Here is a 23,984-nt window from a genome sequence, read left to right as displayed (position 1 = left end):
TCCCGTACAGGATCACGAGAGGCCTGCTGTCCTTGCTTGACGGCGCAATGATCTGAAACGGTGGTGAGAAATCATACGAAGCGGCGGCGGCTAGGATAGACGTCTACCTGACTATATAGTGCGGCTCGGCTCAATCCCGCAACCCGCGGCGCGTCGCAACGAGGCGTGGCGTGACGAGACGAGCGAGGAGGAGGAGCACGTGTGCAGATCTCATCTTCTCATGCTCATACAAGTGGTAGAAGAGCTCACCTTATAAAGAGTTGCAACTCTCTCTCAACTTTCAGGGTGAGACTAAACTTTAATCTTACTCACTCCACACACATGTATGCATGAATGGACCAAGAGATTTTTAGAATTTTAGTTAAGCTTTGGGCCAAAGGCCTACTATCAAAATTCCAACAATTATATCATTTGATCGACACATAGCATTGGGAACTTTGGACCGTGCATGCAACTCGTACTTCCCAGGAAAATTGCGGTATGTGCCAACCAATGATCACTCAACGAGACAAGTTAATTGTGGCACACGAAGTGGCCAGAAATGGATGATCGAAAGAACAATAACGTCTACAAATGGCCGTGCGACGTGGTCAAAATCCAAGCCCTCTGCAGATCTAGGACGCAACTTCCACCATCAGGCACACATCACCCGCCGTCGGACGCCACCGAAAAGTTCAACGCGTACGACGCCCGCCCGCGCCTTTCGGCCGCGCCGATCAAGAAAGCCCGCGGCAACCCATCCGCGCGCGGGGACGAAACGCAACGCGACGACGACCGCGGCCTATCGACCGGGCCATGGAGTCGGGGGCTCTGAACGCGACCGGCCGTTTTGTCGCCGGCCGGCCATCTCAGCCAGCCTACGCTACCAAGCTGGGGTCAAGCCGGGCGACGGCGATGTGGGTGGAAGATTTTAAGCGCGCGCGTCCACGTCGCGCCAGCCGAGCCGGCCCGGGCCGGGCGGCGTGACGACGGCGGGGCTGGGCTGTGCCGAGCCGAGCGCGGTCGGCCGACGGCGACGTGCGCGCGCGCTAGCCGTCGCAGGCCGCCGCCCGTGCGGGCCGGGCGAGCTCAGCTGCGCTGCGGCGTGTGAAAGCGCCCCTTGACCGTGGGGCCTTTTTCGTGTGGGTTGGTGCGGGATTTGCTTCCATCTTTAGCATTCCTTGGCGACGAAGTGCGGTCTCTTTTCGGCTTTGCCTCTTCCTTTCCTGAGCTTTCGGGGTCGGAGAACAGTTTTTGCAGGCGGGTGTCCCGATCGGCGAATGCGATCTGTCAGACCATCAGAGCTGGCAGGTCAGGACGTGCGCGTAAACTGTAAGGCGCCTTTGGCGTTCTGTTCTTGGCCGGGCTCGGAGGGAAAGCGGCCAGCACGCCACCACGGATGGACGAAAGGAACGTGTGCGCCGCAAGGCAAGTGGGACACAGGCTGCACGTAAACGGTGAATTTTTGGGGAGGACTGGGCCGGGTTTGCCCAGAATATGCAGGGCGGCGGACGTGGCTTTGCTCTCGGATGGGTGAATTATTACGCGCACTTGTATATGTACCTTTGGCCATTCAAAGATCTCCCGGGCAAAGCACTCGAGATTCACGTCCCGACAGAGGCAAATGCTATAGAAATGGAACCATTGACCGAGGTTGATGTCCACTGTGTGCGTGGTTCGGTCCGCAAAGCCACCGCGCAATCATCTCCAGCTCCACCCAACACGTCAGACGGGCAAAGCTTGTGCACGTGAAAAGAAGACTATACTATGCACACATTATAGTACTGGTGCCTACAGTATATTGTTAACTCAATAAAGGACAGTATACGTGTTTATTGTTTTTGAAATGGACAGTATACGTGTTTAGATAAGTAAGTATACTGTCAGTGTCACTGGTTTCAACACACGAACAGTATACTATGCTACTGTACTTCTAATCTTTGCACCTGCGGATACGTGAACCGATGATCATCCCACGACACGGTTTAACGTTATCCTCGTCGCTTTACCTCTTTCTCCCATGATGATTAGCGCGGATTCGCGGGCCGCAAAGACTACAGAAGAGATGAGCCGAAAAATCTTTCTTATTTCTTGGTGGGCCGACAAATGCCGAGACACAGGAAACGGGAAGTGATTGTCTAAAAAAAAAGGAAACGGGGAGTGAAAAACCAAGAGCGCTCTGACATCCCTGCCTGGAGCGCTCGCTTGGAGCGCCGCGTTCCCACGGACCCCGACATCGCGGCGCGCGCGAGATCGATCGATACAGCCCCGACCCCGACCGGAGGCGGGGTCCACTCCCGTCTCAACGCCGTTGCATGTGTCGCTCAGACTACCCACAATGTGTCTAGAGTAACATAGGTAGTAACATCACACATATCTAGATAAAATAGATGATGTGGCAAGCAATAAATGAAAAAAAAGAAGCATGTAGTAACATAGCTAGTTACTACTAGTATGAGACTAGCCACAATGGAAAGTAACATACACGTATCCCTAGACTATGTTACTACATTCATAGTAGGTAGTAACTTAAGTGTGGTAACATGCAAGAATTCATTTACTCCCTCCGTTCCAAAATATAGCGCGTCCTCGGTTTCCGTGCTTCAACTTTGACCATTAATTTAATCAACAAGACCGACTGCGGCGGGCGAAAAAATTATACCAATGAGTTCGTATTCAAAAAAAGTTTTTAATTATATAATTTTTGATCCCGCCGCAGTCGGTCTCGTGGGTTAAATTTATGGTCAAAGTTGAACCTCGAAAAGCGTGGGCGCGCTATATTTTGGAACGGAGGGAGTATTAGGTTATACACTCATATTGCATTGGGACATGTGATATTACAGTAACTAGCTAAGTTACTACAACTATCTCTCTCCTCATTAACTCATTGCCACATAAGCAAATTTGTTGAGTTGGACTCGATGTTACTGCTGAAGTTACTCCTACTATGGCTAGTCTGAGTAACATCACACATATCAAGGCAAGATGAGTCTATAACCTAATAAATAAAGTGTTGCATGTTATCACACATATATTACTCTCCACTATAGAAATAGTAACATAGTGTAGTATCATGGACATGTTACTACTTTATGTTACTATCCATTGTGCCTAGGCTCACTCGATTGGTCCCGAGCTGGCTCTAGATTTAGACCGGTAGTAGCGCGAGCTGGCCATGCACGAGTCCGACGCGAGCCTCCGCCTCATTAACTCAGGTCAGGCTACGCTCGCTCGCTTTCCTCACGAACGTTGGCAGCGCCTCATTTACGTGCCGTGCCGAACAGCAAGCGCCATTAACGATCGATCTAGCTCTGCACTCTACGTGCTCCACAGTGAAGTGAGCATGCTACACCAGGACAAGGCTACCGGCGGCACTGAAACGGAAGCGCACGGAGCGTGGCGACGAGACGACGGCCGGAAACCGGGGCCAAAAGAGAGCTAGCGGCTACCGGCCTCGCCTGCGTTGTGTTGCGTTGCGTCCGGCCGGCCGCTGGCTGGACAGGTCAGGCGCATTAACCTCGGGTCTTAATAGCCCATGCCCCACCGCGAGTTAAGGCCGCTCGGCCGTAGGATCTGATCTGATCTGACGTGGCCGAGCAGCCGCGCGGTCAAAGCCAGCCGTAGGCCGCAGCCGAGGCCAGAGGTGATGTCGCGTCAGCAGCGCAGGGCCGTGGGGGGCCGCGCGCGAGCAAATGGCCTGCACGGGTCACGTCACGGGCGGGGCGCAGGGGCGCGGGCGGGCGGCCGCGACCACGGAGTACAGTGCTACGGCCGCGCGTCGCCTCGCCTCGGTTCTCGGCGTTGGCAGGCGGGCCTGGGGGGCCGGACGGAGGAGGGACAGCGAGACGTCACGGGCCGGCGGGAGGAACGGGTCAGCGTTCGGCGTGGCAGCGTGGCCCACCTTGTGCCCCGTCCAAGATTTTCTGCGGGCAACACCGGTCGTCCGATGGATGGCAGCTGGCTGGCTGGCTGTACGAGTAGCAGACCAGTGCGTGTACGCTAGCATGGGGGTACCGAATCAGCTCAACGTAGTTTCAAAAAAAAAAAAAGAGAATCAGCTCAACGTGTCGTACATGACGTGCACCGGCGGAGCAAGGCACTGTTGGGATTTTTGGGATTGCGGTAAAACGAAGGAAAAAGAAAAGGATACTACTAGGAGCAAAATTTTGTGGCGAGAAACTGTACCGTACCAATTGATTGGCTGTTCGGAACGTAGGGACATTTGGAAAGAGATTCTACCTATGTTGGTCCCACCAAACGAGTATAATACGTTAAAAGCACCCAGTTTATGTCGTAAATCCATATTTTATGGGTGTGGCTAGGTCTCAGTCGCCTGAGATTTAACCAAGTCTAAGTCAAGTGATATAGTATAGTATATAAGGAGAAGAAAGAAAAATTTAAAAGAATTTTTTTGCCCGAATCTTCATGCAAAATCAAAGTAAAATACTATCGAGTGAGACTTCACAAAACTGATATTCTATATATGACATGGGCCCATGAGGGGCCAGATGCAGGGTTTCCCTTCCCCTTGCCTCGGGCCTCCACGAACACATGAGGTGGGACTGGATGTTATTTTTCCTTCAGAAAGTGCACATAGACAAGACTTTACAGAGGAAAGGAAGTGATGAATCCTTGGTTCCAAACGCTCTGAACGAAAGAATTCCTGTAGGATCGGCGTTCCTCCAAAATTCCTGCACGATTCCTACGTATCGAACGGAGCCTAATCAGCTGATCATTTTTTTGCGGGAAATAACTCGCATTACTCATGCAGCACCTGCTACATCATAATTACAGAGTTCCACAATATTAACAGGACCATAGGTAAGCCAAACTGCAGTTCTACCACTGGTCCTCCCATAGCTAGCTAATACACGACTCATCAAATCATGGTTTCGTCGAATATGAGTAATACAAGAATTTATATGTGACATGAGTGATCTAATCTCATACACCATGAAGCCAAAACGAGATCTATCCATTCCATTCTTCTTTAACAAATTTACTGCTTCAATTGAGTCTGTCTCAATGTGAATTGGCATCTGCCCGTTTGCAAGGCCAAAGCCAAACCTTCCTTGATTGCCGAGAGCTCCGCTTCAAATGCTTTGGAAGAATAGTGTAAGCATCCGCATGAAGAGAAAACAATGTCCCCTGCTTGGTCCCTAAGGATCATACCACTTCCTGCTGATCCATCTTCTCGAACAAAAGCTCCATCAGTATTTAACTTGACCCACATAGGTTCAGGGAGCTACCAAACGTATGCCACCATCGCCAGCATGTCCATGTCCATCGCGTAGCTTCAAATTTGCAGAAGGTTTAGAAACCGGCGCCTTGCCTTTTACTGGGTCGAAGAGAGGATCATTTTGGATAGCAAGGATGGACTGGACATAACTACTCCCTCCGTTCCGAATTACTTGTCTTGGATTTGTCTAGATACGGATGTATCTAGACTTATTTTAGTGTTAAATACCTCTGTATCTAGACAAATTTAAGACAAGTAATTTGGAACGGAGGGAGTACACAAGAACCGCTTGGACATATCAGTAGGAGGTGGAGGTTTATAATGTTTAATTTCATTACGGACGAACCAAATCCTCCACAAGAGCATAAGCAGATGTAGCCTTAGAGATTCTCACCAACCAGAGGCAACAACCATTCATGTCCTGTATTCTGAACCTCGAGTACCGGTGGTAGCGGCTAAATTTTTGCGACTCAATTCCAAAGATCTACTGCATGGGGGCACCGGCACAACACATGAAAATGCTTTCAACCTCAATCGCAAAGATGGGACATCTAGCATCCGATTCCAGAGAAATTCTATGCTTCCTTTCCAATGTAGGTAGAGCATTGGTTGTCGTACGTCATGCAAACACACAGACCTTGGCTGCAGCATTACAACCCCAATCTTCTATCCAATATTTACTATCACTAGAGGGCGAGGTGCTTGAAGAACTTTGGTTCTGCTGATACAGTGAATCGAATGCCAGTTTATAGGCACTCTTAACTGTAAATTCACCCGACTGTTCACAAGCCCAGGCAATGAAATCATCTCGTACAGTACTAGGAAGCTTAATTTTTAGTATTTCAAAAGCATCAACGGGCAAGTACAGACGAAACCGACCAGGATCCCATGTTCCGTTTATACCGATCAAATCGGAAACCCACCTCAGCCGACATCTACCTTTCCTTGAAATAACATTAAAGCCCGGTCCTCTTGGTATCCATCTATCCCTCTAGATTCTTACTTGAGTACCATTGCCTATCGTCCACAATAGATCCTTTTAAAGGAGCTCCAACCCAAAGGCAATACCCTGCCATGATGATGATGGATTCGAAGTAAACACTATGTCCTCTAAACGACCATTGAACGCCCTGAACATCATGCATCTCTTAGGGTGTGTTTGGTAGCATTCCCAACCTAGCATGCTTGTTCTCCTTTGATACATGCTGAATGTAGACATGCTGAGTACATGCATTTGTTGTTGCTTGGTAGCGATGTATGTGTTGAGACATGCTAAACTGAGACTTTGTTTGACAGCTTGTATCTGTTTAGACATGTCGGTTGGTAATGTAGCAACGATATTTTCAAATAAGTGAAGTTTTTTTCAAAAATTAAACAAAATTTGAAAGTTTGATCTTTTTAAAAATTTAAAGAAAAATCCGAACATTTTTCGGGAAATCATTTTGTTTGAAAATCTGAACATTTTTTGGGAAATTATTTTTGTTTGAAAATCCAAACATTTTTTGAAAAATTTAAATAAATTTTGGAAATCTATTTTTAAAATTTAAACAAACTTTTAAAATTATGATATTTCTTTGAAATTTTTAACAAAATTTGAAAATTTGTGCATTTTTGAAAATTTTAACAGAATTTGGAAATCTAGACTTTTTTGAATATTTTTTTTGAAAATCTGAACAATTTTTGGTATTCTGAACATTTTCTGAATCTTTTAAAAGAAATTCTGAACATTTCTTAAAACACGTTGTCGCTTGCTTCGCTCATGCATGCTGACTAGCGAACATGTGTTGGGTGATCTCTCTTCGTGGATGCTACGAGGATATTTGGGCTGAGCTCATGCATGCTGAGAAGGCCCCGTGTAGGTTACCAAACACCCAAAAATGGGTAGAGGAGAAAACTTTTGAGCTCATGCATCCTCCATGCACTATACCAAACACACCCTCAGGAAATAAGGAATGCTTCACGGACAGCGACGCTTCGTCTCATATGGCATATGAGCACAATACTCTTTCTTCCCTCCAACCCACCTCTCAAAATGTCATGGTCGGTAATGGTCAGTCTATTTCACCCACCCACATTGGTTCCCAAACCATTTCTCTCTTCTGCTCAACCTCTTTTTCTTCATAATATTCTAGCTATTCCCAATATCATAAAAACCTTATGTTCGCCAATTCATAGTTGGCATTCTTTTGTAGTGTTTCGACCCCTTTGGCTTTTCCGTGAAGGTGTTCCCTCTCAGAACCATGATCCTTCGATGCAATAGACGCGGACCACTCTACCATCTACATCGACCCACACAGGCTACAATGCTCATCATAACCACCTCATCATCACCATTGCCCTGGCCATCCCGGTCATCATACCATGTCACAACTTCAACAACCCCAGACATATCTTAAGTAATGAAATGGTTGATCTCAAAGGAAAAAAGAACTAAATACAGATGGATCAGTGCTCGAAGGTAATGCAGGAGTAGGCATGGTCCTTAGAGACCACGAGGGGACAATTATATTTCGCTCCTGTAGACACCTAATCTCATGCAATGATATATTGGAAGTTGAACTCTTGGCAATTAAGGAGGGGTTATCTCTGGCACTACAATGGGGTATTCTACCAATTGATCTGGAATCTGACTGTTTGGAGGATGTCATGATGATTAAAGGAGGTGCTGAAGGAAATATGCCCTAGAGGCAATAATAAAGATGTTATTTATATTTCCTTATATCATGATAAATGTTTATTATTCATGCTAGAATTGTATTAACCGGAATCTTGATACATGGGTGAATACATAGACAAAACAGAGTGTCCCTAGTATGCCTCTACTTGACTAGCTCGATAATCAAAGATGGTTAAGTTTCCTGACCATAGACATGAGTTGTCATTTGATGAACGGGATCACATTATTAGAGAATGATGTAATGGACTAGACCCATCCGTTAGCTTAGCAATGATCGTTAAGTTTTATTGATATTGCTTTCTTCATGACTTATACATATTCCTTTGACTATGAGATTATGCAACTCCCGAATACCAGAGGAACACCTTGTGTGCTATCAAACATCACAACGTAACTGGTTGATTATAAAGATGCTCTATAGGTGTCTTTGAAGGTGTTTGTTGGGTTGGCATAGATCGAGATTAGGATTTGTCACTCCGAGTATCGAAAAGGTATCTCTGGGCCCTCTTGGTAATGCACATCACGATAAGCCTTGCAAGCAATGTGACTAATGAGTTAGTTGCGGGATGATGCATTACGAAACGAGTAAAGTGACTTGCCGGTAACGAGATTGAACTACATATGAGGATACCAACGATCGAATCTCGGGCAAGTAACATACCGATGATCAAGGGAATAACATATGTTGTCATTGCGGTTTGACTGATAAAGATCTTCGTAGAATATGTAGGAACCAATATGAGCATCCAGGTTCCGCTTTTGGTTATTGACCGGAGATATGTCTCAGTCATGTCTACATAGTTCTCGAACCCGTAGGGTCCGCATGCCTAACGTTCGTTGATAATTTATATTATGAGTTATGTGTTTTGGTGACCGAAGATTGTTCGGAGACCCGGATGAGATCACGGACATGACGAGGAGTCTCGAAATGGTCGAGAGGTAAAGATTGATATATTGGACGATAGTATTTGGGCACTAGAACGGTTCCGGATCGTTTCAGGTATTTTTCGGAGTACAGGGAGGTTACCGACCCCCCCCCCTCGGGGAAAGTAATGGGTCACTATGGGCCATAGGGGAGAAAGGAGGCAGCCCACAAGGGGTGCCCCCCCAGGGGAGTCCGAATTGGACTAGGGAAGGGGGCGGCGCCCCCCTTTCCTTCTCCTCCTCCCTCTCCTCCCCCCTTTCCCCCCTCCATGAGAAGGAATAAGAGGGGGGTCGAATCCTACTAGGACCAGGAGTCCTAGTAGGACTCCTCCCACTTGGCGTGCCCCCTAGGGTCGTCCTCCTCCAAATTCCTCCTTTATATACACGGGCAGGGCATCCCTTGGAGACACACCAATTGTTCCAAGCCATGTGCGACGTCTCCTTCCATGGTTTACTCCTCCGGTCATATTCACGTAGTGCTTAGGCGAAGCCCTGCGCGGATCACATCCCATCACCCATGCCGTCGTGCTGATGAAACTCTCCCTCGACACTTTGCTGGATCAAGAGTTCGAGGGACGTCATCGAGCTGAACATGTGCTGAACCCGGAGGTGCCGTACGTTCGGTACTTGATCAGCTGGATCGCGAAGACATTCGACTACATCAACCGCGTTAACCTAGCGCTTCCGCTTTTGGTCTATGAGGGTATGCTACCTCTTGAGCACTGCGTTGGATTTCCTTGAAGAGGAAAGGATGATGCAGCAAAGTAGCGTAAGTATTTCCCTTAGTTTTGAGAACCAAGGTATCAATCCAGTAGGAGGCTACGCGCGAGTCCCTCGTACCTGCACAAAACAAATAACTCCTCGCAACCAACGCGATAAGGGGTTGTCAATCCCTTCACGGTCACTTACGAGAGTGAGATCTGATAGATATGATAGAATAATATTTTTGGTATTTTTATGATAAATATGCAAAGTAAAATAAAAGCAAAGTAAAAAGCAAAGGAAATAACTAAGTATTGGAAGATTAATATGATGAAGATAGACCCGGGGGCCATAGGTTTCACTAGTGGCTTCTCTCAAGAGCATAAGTATTTTACGGTGGGTGAACGAATTACTGTTGAGCAATTGACAGAATTGAGCATAGTTATGAGAATATCTAGGTATGATCATGTATATAGCCATCACGTCCAAGACAAGTAGACCGACTCCTGCCTGCATCTACTACTATTACTCCACTCGTAGACCGCTATCCAGCATGCATCTAGAGTATTAAGTTCATGAAAACAGAGTAACGCCTTAAGCAAGATGACATGATGTAGAGGGATAAATTCATGCAATATGATAAAAAACCCATCTTGTTATCCTCGATGGCAACAATACAATACGTGCCTTGCTGCCCCTACTGTCACTGGGAAAGGACACCGCCAGATTGAACCCAAAGCTAAGCACTTCTCCCATTGCAAGAAAGATCAATCTAGTAGGCCAAACCAAACTGATAATTCGAAGAGACTTGCAAAGATAACCAATCATACATAAAAGAATTCAGAGAAGATTCAAATATTGTTCATAGATAATCTTGATCATAAACCCACAATTCATCGGTCTCAACAAACACACCGCAAAAAGAAGATTACATTGAATAGATCTCCACAAGAGCGGGGGAGAACATTGTATTGAGATCCAAAAAGAGAGAAGAAGCCATCTTGCTAATAATTATGGACCCGAAGGTCTGAGGTAATTAAACTACTCACACTTCATCGGAGAGGCTATGGTGTTGATGTAGAAGCCCTCCATGATGAATGCCCCCTCCGGCGGAGCTCCGGAACAGGCCCCAAGATGGGATCTCGTGGATACAGAAGGTTGCGGCGGCGGAATTAGGTTTTTGGCTCCGTATCTGATCGTTTGGGGGTACGTAGGAATATATAGGAGGAAGGAGTACGTCGGTGGAGCAACAGGGGGCCCATGAGGGTGGAAGGCGCGCCTGAGGGGGGGGGGGGTAGGCGCGCCCCCCTACCTCGTGGCCTCCCTGTTGGTTGCTTGACGTAGGGTCCAAGTCTCCTCGGTCTTGTTCATTCCGAAACTCACGTTCCCGAAGGTTTCATTCCGTTTGGACTCTGTTTGATATTCCTTTTCTTCGAAATCCTAAAATAGGCAAAAAAAACAACAATTCTGGGCTGGGCCTCCGGTTAATAGGTTAGTCCCAAAAATAATATAAAAGTGGATAATAAAGCCCAATAATGTCCAAAACAATATATAATATAGCATGGAGCTATCAAAAATTATAGATACGTTGGAGACATATCAGGGTACATGGACACACTCTCCCCCTCTCGTTGCTATGCATCTCCTAGATAGATCTTGCGTGATCATAGGATTTTTTTTGAAATTGCATGCTACGTTCCCCAATAGTGGCATCTGAGCCAGGTCTATGCGTAGATGATATTGATGACCCACAAGTATAGGGGATCAATTGTAGCTCTTTTGGATAAGTAAGAGTGTCGAACCCAACAAGGAGCGGAAGGAAATGACAAGTAGTTTTCAGTAAGATAATGTCTGCAAGTGCTGAAATCGTAAGTAGTTGAGTAGTTTGATAGCAAGATAATTTGTAACGAGCAAGTAACGATAATAGTAACAAGTATGCAGCAAGGTAGCCCAATCCTTTTGAGGCAAAGGACATTGCCAAAACGGTCTCTTATAATAAGCAAAGCATTCTTGAGGGTACACGGGAATTTCATCTAGTCACTTTCATCATGTTGGTTCGATTTCTGTTCGCTACTTTGATAATTTGATATGTCGACGGACCGGTGCTTAGGTGTTGTTCTTACTTGAACAAACCTCCTACTTATGATTAACCCTCCCGCAAGCATCTGCAACTACGAGAAAAGTATTAAGAATAAATTCTAACCATATCATTAAACTATAGGATCCAATCGGTCCCTTACGGAATAGCGCATAAATTGGGGTTGAAGTTTCTGTCACTCTCGCAACCCATCATCTATTTGATACTCCACAATGCATTCCCTTAGGCGCAAATATGGTGAAGTGTCATGTAGTCGACGTTCACATGACACCACTAAGGGAATAACAACATACATACTATCAAAATATCGAACACATATCAAGTTCACAAGATTACTTGCAACATGATTTCTCCCGTGACCTCAAGAACAAAAGCAACTACTCACAAATAATTATCATTATCAAGATCAGAGGGTTATTAAATAGCATAGTGGATCTGAACATATAATATTCCACCAAATAAACCATATAGTAATCAACTACAAGATGTAATCAACACTACTAGTCACCCACAAGTACCAATCTATAGTTCCGATAACAAGATTGAACACAAGAGGTGAACTAGAGTTTGAGAGGAGATGGTGATGTTGAAGATGTTGATGGAGATTGCCCTCCCCAAGATAGGAGAGTTGGTGGTGATGATGATGGCGATGATTTCCTCCTCCAGGAGGGAAGTTCCCCCGGCACAACAGAGGGCAAAAGTGCTCCTGCCCAAGTTCTGCCTCGAGGCTGCGGCGCTTCGTCCTGAAAGTCCTCTTTTTTTTCTAGGTCAAAACCACTTATATACCAGAAGATGGGCACCGGAGGTGGGTTGAGGAGGCCACAACCCAACAGGGTGCGCCCAGGTGGGTTGTGCCCACCTGGTGGCCCCCTCTGGTGTTGTGTAGAATAGGTGGCCCCCTCTGGTGTTTATTGGCTCCAGTATTTCTTATATATTCCATAAAAAATCTCCATAAAGTTTCAGCTCATTTGGAGTTGCGTAGAATAGGTGGCCTGACGTAGCTTTTCCAAGTCCAGATTTTCAGCTGCCGAATTCTCCCTCTTGGTGTGTTCCTTGCAAATAATGAGAGAAAAGGCATTAGAATTACTCCAAAAAGCATTATTATGGATAAAAACATTATAAATAACAGTAAGAAAACATGATGCAAAAATGGACGTATCAGATATGCACGAGTAGAACACAAAACAGTTGTGGGCGATCATAGTCATACTACTTACCACCAACGTCTTATTTTGATTCGACGGTATTGTTGGATGAAGCGGCCCGGACCAACCTTACATGACCACGTTCATGAGACCGGTTCCACCGACAGACATGCAACTTGTTTTGCATAAAGGTGGCTGACGGTGTCTGTTTCTCCAACTTTAGTTGAATCGAATTTGACGAAAAATCGTTGTGGTTTTGATGCATAGGTAAGAACTGTTCTTACTAGAAGCCTGTAGCACCCACGTACAACTTGCAACAACAAAGTAGAGGCTGTCTAACTTGTTTTTGCAGGGCATGTTGTGATGTGATATGGTCAAGATATGATGTGATACACGTTATTGTATGAGATGATCATGTTTTGTAAAAGTTATCGGCAACTGCCAGGAGCCTTATGGTTGTCGCTTTATTGTATGAAATGCAATCGCCATGTAATTGCATTACTTTATCACTATGCATTAGCGATAGTAGTAGAAGCAATAGTTGGCGAGACGACAACGACGCTGCGATGGAGATCAAGGTGTCAAGCCGGTGACGATGGATATCATGACGGTGCTTTGGAGATGGAGATCAAAGGAACAAGATGATGACGGCCATATCATGTCACATATTTTGATTGCATGTGATGTTTATCTTTTATGCATCTTATTTTGCTTAGTACGGCGGCAACATTATAAGATGATCCCTCACTAAATTTCAAGGTATAAGTGTTCTCCCTGAGTATGCACCGTTGCGACAGTTCGTCGTGCCAAGACACCACATGATGATCGGGTGTGATAAGCTCTACGTTCACATACAACGGGTATAAGACAGTTTTGCACATGCAGAATACCCGGGTTAAACTTGACGAGCCTAGCATGTACAGACATGGCCTCGGAACACCGAGACCGAAAGGTGGAACGTGAATCATATAGTAGATATGATCAACATAGAGATCTTCACCATTGAAAACTACTCCATCTCACGTGATGATCGGACATGGTTTAGTTGATATGGATCACATGATCATTCAGATGACTGGAGGGATGTCTATCTAAGTGGGAGTTCTTAAGTAATATGATTAACTGAACTTAAATTTATCATGAACTTAGTCCTGATAGTTTTTACATATCTATGTTGCAGATCAATGGCCCGTGCTACCGTTCCCTTGAATTTTAATGCGTTCCTAGAGAAAGCTAAGTTGAAAGATGATGGTAGAAACTACACACACTGGGTCCATAACTTGATGATTATCCTCATTGTTGCATAGAAGAATTACGTCCTTGAAGCACCGCTAGGTGGAAGGCCTGCTGCAGGAGCAACTCCGGACGTTGTGAATGTCTGGCAAGCTAAATCTGATGACTACTCGATAGTTCAGTGTCCCATGCTTTACATCTTAGAATCGGGAATTCAAAGACGTTTTGAACATCATGGAGCATATGAGATGTTCCAGGAGTTGAAGTTAATATTTCAACCAAATGCCAGAGTTGAGAGATATGAAGTCTCCAACAAGTTCTATAGCTGCAAGATGGAGGAGAACAGTTCTGTCAGTGAACACATACTCAGAATGTCTGGGTACCATAACCACCTGACTCAGCTGGGAGTTAATCTTCCGGATGATAGTGTTATTGACAGAGTTCTTCAATCACTGCCACCAAGCTACAATGGCTTCGTGATGAATCATAATATGCAAGGGATGGAAAAGAAGGGGTGGAAAAGACTATTCCCGAGCTCTTCGCAGTGCTCAAGGCTACGGAGGTAGAAATCAAGAAGGAGCATCAAGTGTTGATGGTTAACAAGACCACTAGTTGCAAGAAAAAGGGCAAAGGAAAGAAGGGGAACTTCAAGAAGAATAGCAAACAAGTTGTTGCTCCCGGGAAGAAGCCCATGTCTGGACCTAAGCCTGAAACCGAGTGCTTCTACTGTAAAGAGACTGGTCACTGGAAGCGGAACTGCCCCAAGTATTTGGCGGAGAAGAAGGATGACAAAGTGAAAGGTATATTTGATATACATGCTATTGATGTGTACCTTACTAATGCTCGTAGTAGCGCCTGGGTATTTGATACTGGTTCTATTGCTCACATTTGCAACTCGAAACAGGGGCTACGGATTAAACGAAGATTGGCTAAGGACGAGGTGACAATGCGCGTCGGAAATGGTTCCAAGGTCGATGTGATCGCCGTCGGCACGCTACCTCTACATCTACCTTCGTGATTAGTCTTAGACCTGAAAAATTGTTATTTGGTTCCAGTGTTGAGCATGAACATTATATCTGGATCTTGTTTGATGCGAGATGGTTATTCATTTAAATCAGAGAGTAATGGTTGTTCTATTTATATGAGTAATATCTTTTATGGTCATGCACCCTTGATGAGTGGTCTATTTTTGTTCAACCTCGATCATAGTGATAGACATATTCATAATATTGATGACAAAAGATGCAAAGTTAATAATGACAGTGCAACTTATTTGTGGCACTGCCATTTAGGTCATATTGGTGTAAAGCGCATGAAGAAACTCCATGCAGATGGGCTTTTGGAATCACTTGATGCTTGCGAACCATGCCTCATGGGCAAGATGACCAAGACTCCGTTCTTCGAAACAATGGAGCGAGCTACTGACTTATTGGAAATAATACATATTGATGTATGCGGTCTGATGAGTGTTGAGGCTCGCGGCAGGTATCGTTATTTTCTGACATTAACAGATGATTTGAGCAGATATGTGTATTTTTCGACAACTGGCAGGAGCCTTATGGTTGTCACTTTATTGTATGAAATGCAAACGCCATGTAATTGCTTTACTTTATCACTATGCGTTAGCAATAGTTGTAGAAGCAATAGTTGGCGAGACGACAACGACGCTACGATGGAGATCAAGGTGTCAAGCCGGTGACGATGGAAATCATGACGGTGCTTTGGAGATGGAGATCAAAGGCACAAGATGATGATGGCCATATCAGGTCACATATTTTGATTGCATATGTTGTTTATCTTTTATGCATCTTATTTTGCTTAGTGCGGCAGTAGCATTATAAGATGATCCCTCACTAAAATTTCAAGGTATAAGTGTTCTACCTGAGTATGCACCATTGCGACAGTTCGTCGTGCCGAGACACCACGTGATGATCGGGTGTGATAAGCTCTACGTTCACATACAACGGGTGCAAGACAATTTTGCACATGCGGAATAATCGGGTTAAACTTGATGAGCCTAGCATGTACAGACATGGCCTCGGAACACTGAGACTGAAAGGTCAAATGTGAATCATATAGTAGATATGATCAATATAGAGATCTTCATCATTGAAAACTACTCCATCTCACGTGATGATCGGACATGGTTTAGTTGATGTGGACCATGTGATCATTTAGAAGACTCGAGGGATGTCTATCTAAGTGGGAGTTCTTAAGTAATATGATTAATTGAACTTAATTGATCATGAACTTAGTCCTGATAGTATCTGTATATGTATGTTGTAGATCAATAGCTCGCGTTGTAGCTCCCCTATGTTTTTGATATGTTCCTTGAGAAAACTAAGTTGAAAGATGATAGTAGCAATGATGCAAACTGAGTCTGTGATCTGAGGATTATCCTTGTTGCTGCATAGAAGAATTATATCCTTGATGCACCGCTAGGTGACAGACCTATTACAGGAGCAGATGCAGACGTTATGAACGTTTGACAAGCTCGGTATGATGACTAGTTAATAGTTTAGTGCACCATGCTTTACGGATTATAACCGGGACTTCAAAAATGTTTTGAACGCTGATATGTCTCCAACGTATCTATAATTTTTTATTGTTCCATGCTATTATATTATCTTTTTTGGATGTTTAATGGGCTTTAATATGCACTTTTATATTATTTTTGGGACTAACCTATTAACCGGAGGCCCAGTGCAGATTGTTGTTTTTTTGCCTATTTCAGTGTTTCGCAGAAAAGGATTATCAAACGGAACGAAACCTTCGCTAGGATCTTTCTTGGAACAAATGCAACCCATGAGACTTGAATTACAAGTCTGGAAGTCTGCGAAGCATCCACGAGGCAGGAGGCGTGCCCAGGGGGTAGGCGCCCCCACCCTCGTGGGCCTCATGAAGCTCCACCGACGTACTTCTTTCGCCTATATATACCCATGTACCCTAAAAACATCCAGGAGAGCCACGAAATCACTTTTCCACCGCCTCAACCTTCTGTACCCGTGAGATCCCATCTGGGGCCTTTTCTGATGATCTGCCGGAGGGGGATTCGATCACGGAGGGCTTCTACATCAACACCATAGCCTCTTCAATGATGTGTGAGTAGTTTACCACAGACCTTCGGGTCCATAGTTATTAGCTAGATGGCTTCTTCTCTCTCTTTGATTCTCAATACAAAGTTCTCCTTGATGTTTTTGGAGATCTATTCGATGTAATACTCTTTTGCGGTGTGTTTGCCGAGATCCGATGAATTATGGGTTTATGAATTTGATTATCTATGAATATTATTTGGTTCTTCTCTAAATTCTTATATGCATGATTTGATATCTTTGCAAGTCTCTTCAAATTATCGGTTTAGTTTGGCCTACTAGATTGTTCTTTCTTGCAATGGGAGAAGTGCTTAGCTTTGGGTTCAATCTTGCGGTGTCCTTTCCCAATGACAGCAGGGGCAGTAAGGCACGTATTGTATTGTTGCCATCGAGGATAAAAAGATGGGTTTATATCATATTGCTTGAGTTTATCCCTCTACATCATGTCATCTTGCTTAATGTGTTACTCTGTTCTTATGAATTTAATACTCTAGATGCATGCGGGATAGCAGTCGATGTGTGGAGTAATAGTAGTAGATGCAGAATCATTTCGGTCTACTTGACACGGACGTGATGCCTATATTCATGATCATTGCCTTAGATATCATCATAACTATGCGATTTTCTATCAATTGCTCGACAGTAATTTGTTCACCCACCGTAATACATGCTATCTTGAGAGAAGCCACTAGTGAAACCTATGGCCCCCGGGTCTACTTTACATCATATAAGTTTCTGATCTATAATTCTAGTTTACTATTTATTTTATTTTGCAATCTTTATTTTCCAATCTATACAACAAAAATACTAAAAATATTTATCTTATTATCTTTATAAGATCTCACTTTTGCAAGTGGCCGTGAAGGGATTGACAACCCCTTTATCACATTGGTTGCAAGGTTCTTGATTGTTTGTGCAGGTACTAGGCGACTTGTGTGTAGTCTCCTACTGGATTGATACCTTGGTTCTCAAAAACTGAGGGAAATACTTACACTACTTTGCTGCATCACCCTTTCCTCTTCAAGGGAAAACCAACGCATGCTCAAGAGGTAGCAATAAGGATTTCTGGCGCCGTTGCCGGGGAGATCTATGCTCAAGTCAAGACATACCAAGTACCCATCATAAACTCTTCTCCCTCGCATTACATTATTTGCCATTCGCCTCTCGTTTTCCTCTCCCCCACTTCACCTTTGCCGTTTTCTTCGCCCCTCTTCCGTTCGTCCTTCTGTTTGCTCATGTTACCATGTGCCTTCTATTTGCTTGCATCTTCGCTTGCTAAACATCTATTGTTATGGGTCCTCATCCTCTTGCTAATCTTTTTAAAAGATCCAATTATGATGAACCAATTGCTAGTGAGTTGAGTGCACTAGATTATCTTTATGAGGTTTTGCTTGAAATTCGTGAATCTAAAAATTATGATGAAGTACTTTATGAAGTGATTCACGATAGATCTTTGAATAAACAACATGATTGCAATGATGTTATTATAAATTCTATGAATGTCAATTGTGCTAACAATATGCAAAACCCTAAGCTTGGGGATGCTAGTTTTGCTATGTCCACTACTTGTTGCAATGATCAGGATTGGGGTGATTCTTCTTACAATCTTGAAAATTTATTTAAACAACTGAGGAGTTTGGCATACTAATTATGATTGGTTATCTTTGCAAGTCTCTTCAAATTATCGGTTTAGTTTGGCCTACTAGATTGATCTTTCTTGCAATGGGAGAAGTGCTTAGCTTTGGGTTCAATCTTGCGGTGTCCTTTCCTAGTGATAGCAGGGGCAGCAAGGCACATATTGCATTGTTGCCATCGAGGATAAAAAGATGGGGTTTATATCATATTGCTTGAGTTTATACCTCTACATCATGTCATCTTGCTTAATGCGTTACTCTGTTCTTATGAACTTAATACTCATTTCGGTCGATGTGTGGAGTAATAGTTGTAGATGCAGAATTGTTTCGGTCTACTTGACACGGACGTGATGCCTATATTCATGATCATTGCCTTAGATATCATAATAACTATGCGCTTTTCTATCAATTGCTCGGCAGTAATTTGTTCACCCACCGTAATACATGCTATCTTGAGAGAAGCCACTAGTAAAACCTATGGCCCCCGAGTCTACTTTACATCATATAAGTTTCCGATCTATAATTCTAGTTTACTATTTATTTTACTTTGCAATCCTTACTTTCCAATCTATACAACAAATATACCAAAAATATTTATCTTATTATCTTTATCAGATCTCACTTTTGCATGTGGGAATGAAGGGATTGACAACCCCTTTATCGTGTTGGTTGCAAGGTCTTGATTGTTTGTGCAGGTACTAGTCGACTTGCGTGTAGTCTCCTACTAGATTGATACCTTGGTTCTCAAAAACTGAGGGAAATACTTACGCTACTTTGCCGCATCACCCTTTCCTCTTCAAGGGAAAACCAACGCATGCTTAAGAGGTAGCAAATGCCATGGAGCATATGAGATGTTCCAAGAGCTGGAAATGATATTTCAGGCTCATGCCCGTGTTAAGAGGTATGAGACCTCCGACAAGTACTTTGCCTACAAGATGGAGGATAATAGCTTAGGTAGTGAGCATGTGCTCAGAATGTCTGGGTACTACAATCGCTTGAATCAAGTGGGAGTTAATCTTCCAGATAAGATAGTGATTGATAGAGTTCTCTAGTCACTATCACCAAGTTACTAGAACTTCGTGATGAACTATAATATGCAAGGGATAATGAAAAAACGATTCCCAAGCTCTGCGCGATGCTAAAATCGGCGAAGGTAGAAATCAAGAAATAGCATCAAGTGTTGATGGTTAACAAGACCACTAGTTTCAAGAAAAAAGGGCAAGGGAAAGAAAGGGTACTTCAAGAAGAATGGCAAGCAAGTTGCCACTCCCGTGAAGAAGCCCAAAGCTAGACTCAAGCCTGAAACTTGGTGCTTCTACTACAAAGGAAATGGTCACTGGAAGCGAAAGTTCCCCGAATACTTGGCGGATAAGAAGGATGGCAAAGTGAACAAAGGTGTATTTGATACACAGATTATTGTGTACTTTACTAGTGTTCATAGCAACCCTTGGGTATTTTATACCGGTTCAGTTGCTAAATTAGCAAATCGAAACGGGAGTTGCAAAATGAACAGAGACTAGTTAAGGACGTGGTGATGATGTGTGTTGGAAGTGATTCCAAGGTTGATACGATCACCATCGCACACTCCCTCTACTTTGGGATTAGTGTTGAACCTAAATAACTGTTATTTGGTGTTTACGTTGAGCATGAAGATGATTGGATCATGTTTATTGTAATACGTTAATTCATTTAAGTCAGAGAATAATTGTTGTTCTGTTTACACGAATAAAACCTTCTATGGTCATACACCCAATGTTAATGGTTTATTGAATCTCGATCGTAGTGATACACATATTCATAATATTGATGCCAAAAGATGCAAAGTTGATAATGATAGTGCAACATGCTTGTGGCACTGCCGTTTAGGTCATATTGGTGTAAAGCGCATGAAGAAACTTCATGCAGATGGACTTTTGGAATCACTTAATTATGAATCATTTTATACTTGCAAACCATACCTCATGGGAAAGATGACTAAAACTCCGTTCTCCGGAAGAATGGAGCGAGCTAATGACTTGTTGAAAATAATACATACCGATGTATGCGATCCGATGAGTGTTGAGGCTTGCGGCGGGTATCGTTATTTTATAACCTTCACAGATGATTTGAGTAGATATGGGTATATCTACTTAATGAAACACAAGTCTGAAACATTAGAAAAGTTCAAAGAATTTCAGAGTGAAGTGGAGAATCATCGTAACAAGAAAAATAAAGTTTCTACGATCTGATCGCGGAGGCAAATATTTGAGTTACGAGTTTGGTCTTCATTTAAAACAATGTGGAATAGTTTCACAACTCACGCCACCTGGAACACCACAACGTAATGGTGTGTCCGAACATCATAACCGTACTTTATTGGATATGATGTGATCTATGATGTCTCTTACCGATTTACCACTATCGTTTTGGGGACATGCATTAGAGACAGTTGCATTCACGTTAAATAGGGCACCATCTAAATCTGTTGAGATGACACCGTATGAACTATGGTTTGGCAAGAAACCTAAGCTGTCGTTTGTTATAATTTGGGGTTGCGATGCTTATGTGAAAAAGCTTCAGCCTAATAAGCTCAAACCCAAATCAGAGAAGTGCGTCTTCATAGGATACCCAAAAGAAACTGTTGGGTACACCTTCTATCACAAATCCGAAGGCAAGATATTTGTTGCTAAGAACATATGCTTTCTAGAGAAGGAGTTTCTCTCGAAAGAAGTGAGTGGGAGGAAAGTAGAACTTGATGAGGTAATTGTACCTTCTCTCGAATTGGATAGTAGCTCATCATAGAAAACTGTTCCCGTGATGCCTACACCAACTAGAGAGGAAGCTAATGATAATGATCATGAAACTTCAGATCAAGATACTACCGAATATCGTAGGTCGACCAGAGCATGTCCGCACCAGAGTGGTATGGTAATCCTATTCTGGAAGTCATGTTACTAGACCATGACGAACCTACGAACTATGAGGAAGCGGTGATGAGCCCAGATTCCGCTAAATGGCTTGAGGCCATAAAACCTGAGATATGATCCATGTATGAGAACAAAGTGTGGACTTTGGTGGACTTGCCCGATGATCATCAAGCCATTGAGAATAAATGGATCTTCAAGAGGAATACGGACGTTGATGATAGTGTTACTATCTGCAAAGCTCGACTTGTTGCAAAAGGTTTTCGACAAGTTCAAGGTGTTGACTACGATGAGATTTTCACTCATGGTGATGCTTAAGTCTATCCGAATCTTGTTAGCAATTGACACATTTTATGAAATCTGGCAAATGGATGTCAAAACTACATTCCTTAATGGATTTCTTAAAGAAGAGTTGTATATGATGCAACCAGAAGGTTTTTTCAATCCTAAAGGTGCTAACAAAGTGTGCAAACTCCGGCGACCCATCTATGGACTGGTGCAAGCATCTCGGAGTTGGAATATACACTTTGATAAGGTGATCAAAGCATATGGTTTTATACAGACTTATGGTGAAGCCTGTATTTGCAAGAAAGTGAGTGGGAGCTTTGTAGAATTTCTGATAATATATGCGGATGACATATTGTTAATCGGAAATGATATATAATTTATGGATAGTATAAAAGGATACTTGAATAAGAATTTTTCAATGAAAGACCTTGGTGAAGCTGCTTACATATTGAGCATCAAGATCCATAAAGATAGATCAAGACGCTTGATAAGATTTTTAATGAGTACATAACTTAACAAGATTTTGAAGTAGTTCAAAATGGAACAGTCAAAGAAGGAGTTCTTGCCTATGTTGCAAAGGTGTGAAGTTGACTAAGACTCAAAACCGACCACGGCAGAAAATAGAAAGAGAATGAAAGTCATTCCCTATGCCTCATCCATAGGTTCTATAAAGTATGCTATGTTGTGTACCAGACCTATTGTGTACCTTGCCATGAGTTTGGCAAGGGGGGTACGATAGTGATCCAGGAGTGGATCACTAGACAATAGTCAAAATTATCCTTAGTTACCTAAGAGGACTAAGGAAATGTTTCTCGGTTATGGCGGTGATAAAGAGTTTGTCGTAAAGAGTTACGCTGATGAAAGCTTTAACACTAATCCATATGACTCAAAATCTCAATCTGGATACATATTGAAAGTGGGAGCAATTATCTAGAGTAGCTCCATGCAGAGCATTGTAGACATAGAAATTTGCAAAATACATACGGATCTGAATGTGGCAGATCCGTTGACTAAACTTCTCTCACAAGCAAAACATGATCACACCTTAGTACTCTTTGGGTGTTAATCACATGCAGATGTGAACTAGATTATTGACTCTAGTAAACCCTTTTGGTGTTGGTCACATGGCGATGTGAACTGTGGGTGTTAATCACATAAAGATGTGAACTATTGGTGTTAAATCACATGGCGATGTGAACTAGATTTTTGACTCTAGTGCAAGTGGGAGACTGAAGGAAATATGCCCCTAGAGGCAATAATAAAGTTGTTATTTTATATTTCTTTATATCATGATAAATGTTTATTATTCATGCTAGAGTTGTATTAACCGGAAACTTGATACATGTGTGGATACGTAGACAAAACACCGTGTCCCTAGTAAGCCTCTACTAGACTAGCTCGTTTATCAAAGATGGTTAAGTTTCCTCACCATAGACATGTGTTGTCGTTTGATGAACGGGATCACATCATTAGGAGAATGATGTGATGGACAAGACCCATCCATTAGCTTAGCATTATGACCGTTCAGTTTTATTGCTATTGCTTTCTTCATGTCATATACATATTCCTTTGACTATGAGAATATGCAACTCCCGGATACTGGATGAATACCTTGTGTGCTATCAAACGCCACAACATAACTGGGTGACTATAAAGATGCTCTACAGGTATCTCCGAAGGTGTTTGTTGGGTTGGCGTAGATCGAGATTAGGATTTGTCACTCTGAGCATCGGAGAGGTATCTCTGGGCCCTCTCGGTAATGCACATCATAATATGCCTTACAAGCAACGTGACTAATGAGTTAGTTGTGGGATAATGTATTACGGAACAAGTAAAGAGACTTGCCGGTAATGAGATTGAACTAGGTATGAAGATACCGACGATCGAATCTCGGGCAAGTAACATACCGATGACAAAGGGGATAACGTATGTTGTCATTGCGGTACGACTGATAAAGATCTTCGTAGAATATGTGGGAACCAATATGAGCATCCAGGTTCTATTGTTGGTTATTGACCGGAGAGGTGTCTCGGTCATGTCTACATAGTTCTCGAACCCGTAGGGTCTGCA

The sequence above is a fragment of the Triticum dicoccoides genome, chromosome 4A, assembly GCF_002162155.2.
Source record: "Triticum dicoccoides isolate Atlit2015 ecotype Zavitan chromosome 4A, WEW_v2.0, whole genome shotgun sequence".
In the NCBI taxonomy this organism is placed as follows: Eukaryota; Viridiplantae; Streptophyta; class Magnoliopsida; order Poales; family Poaceae; genus Triticum; species Triticum dicoccoides.
The sequence above is the reverse complement of the archived record's forward strand: the minus strand, read 5'-3'. Positions refer to the sequence as shown.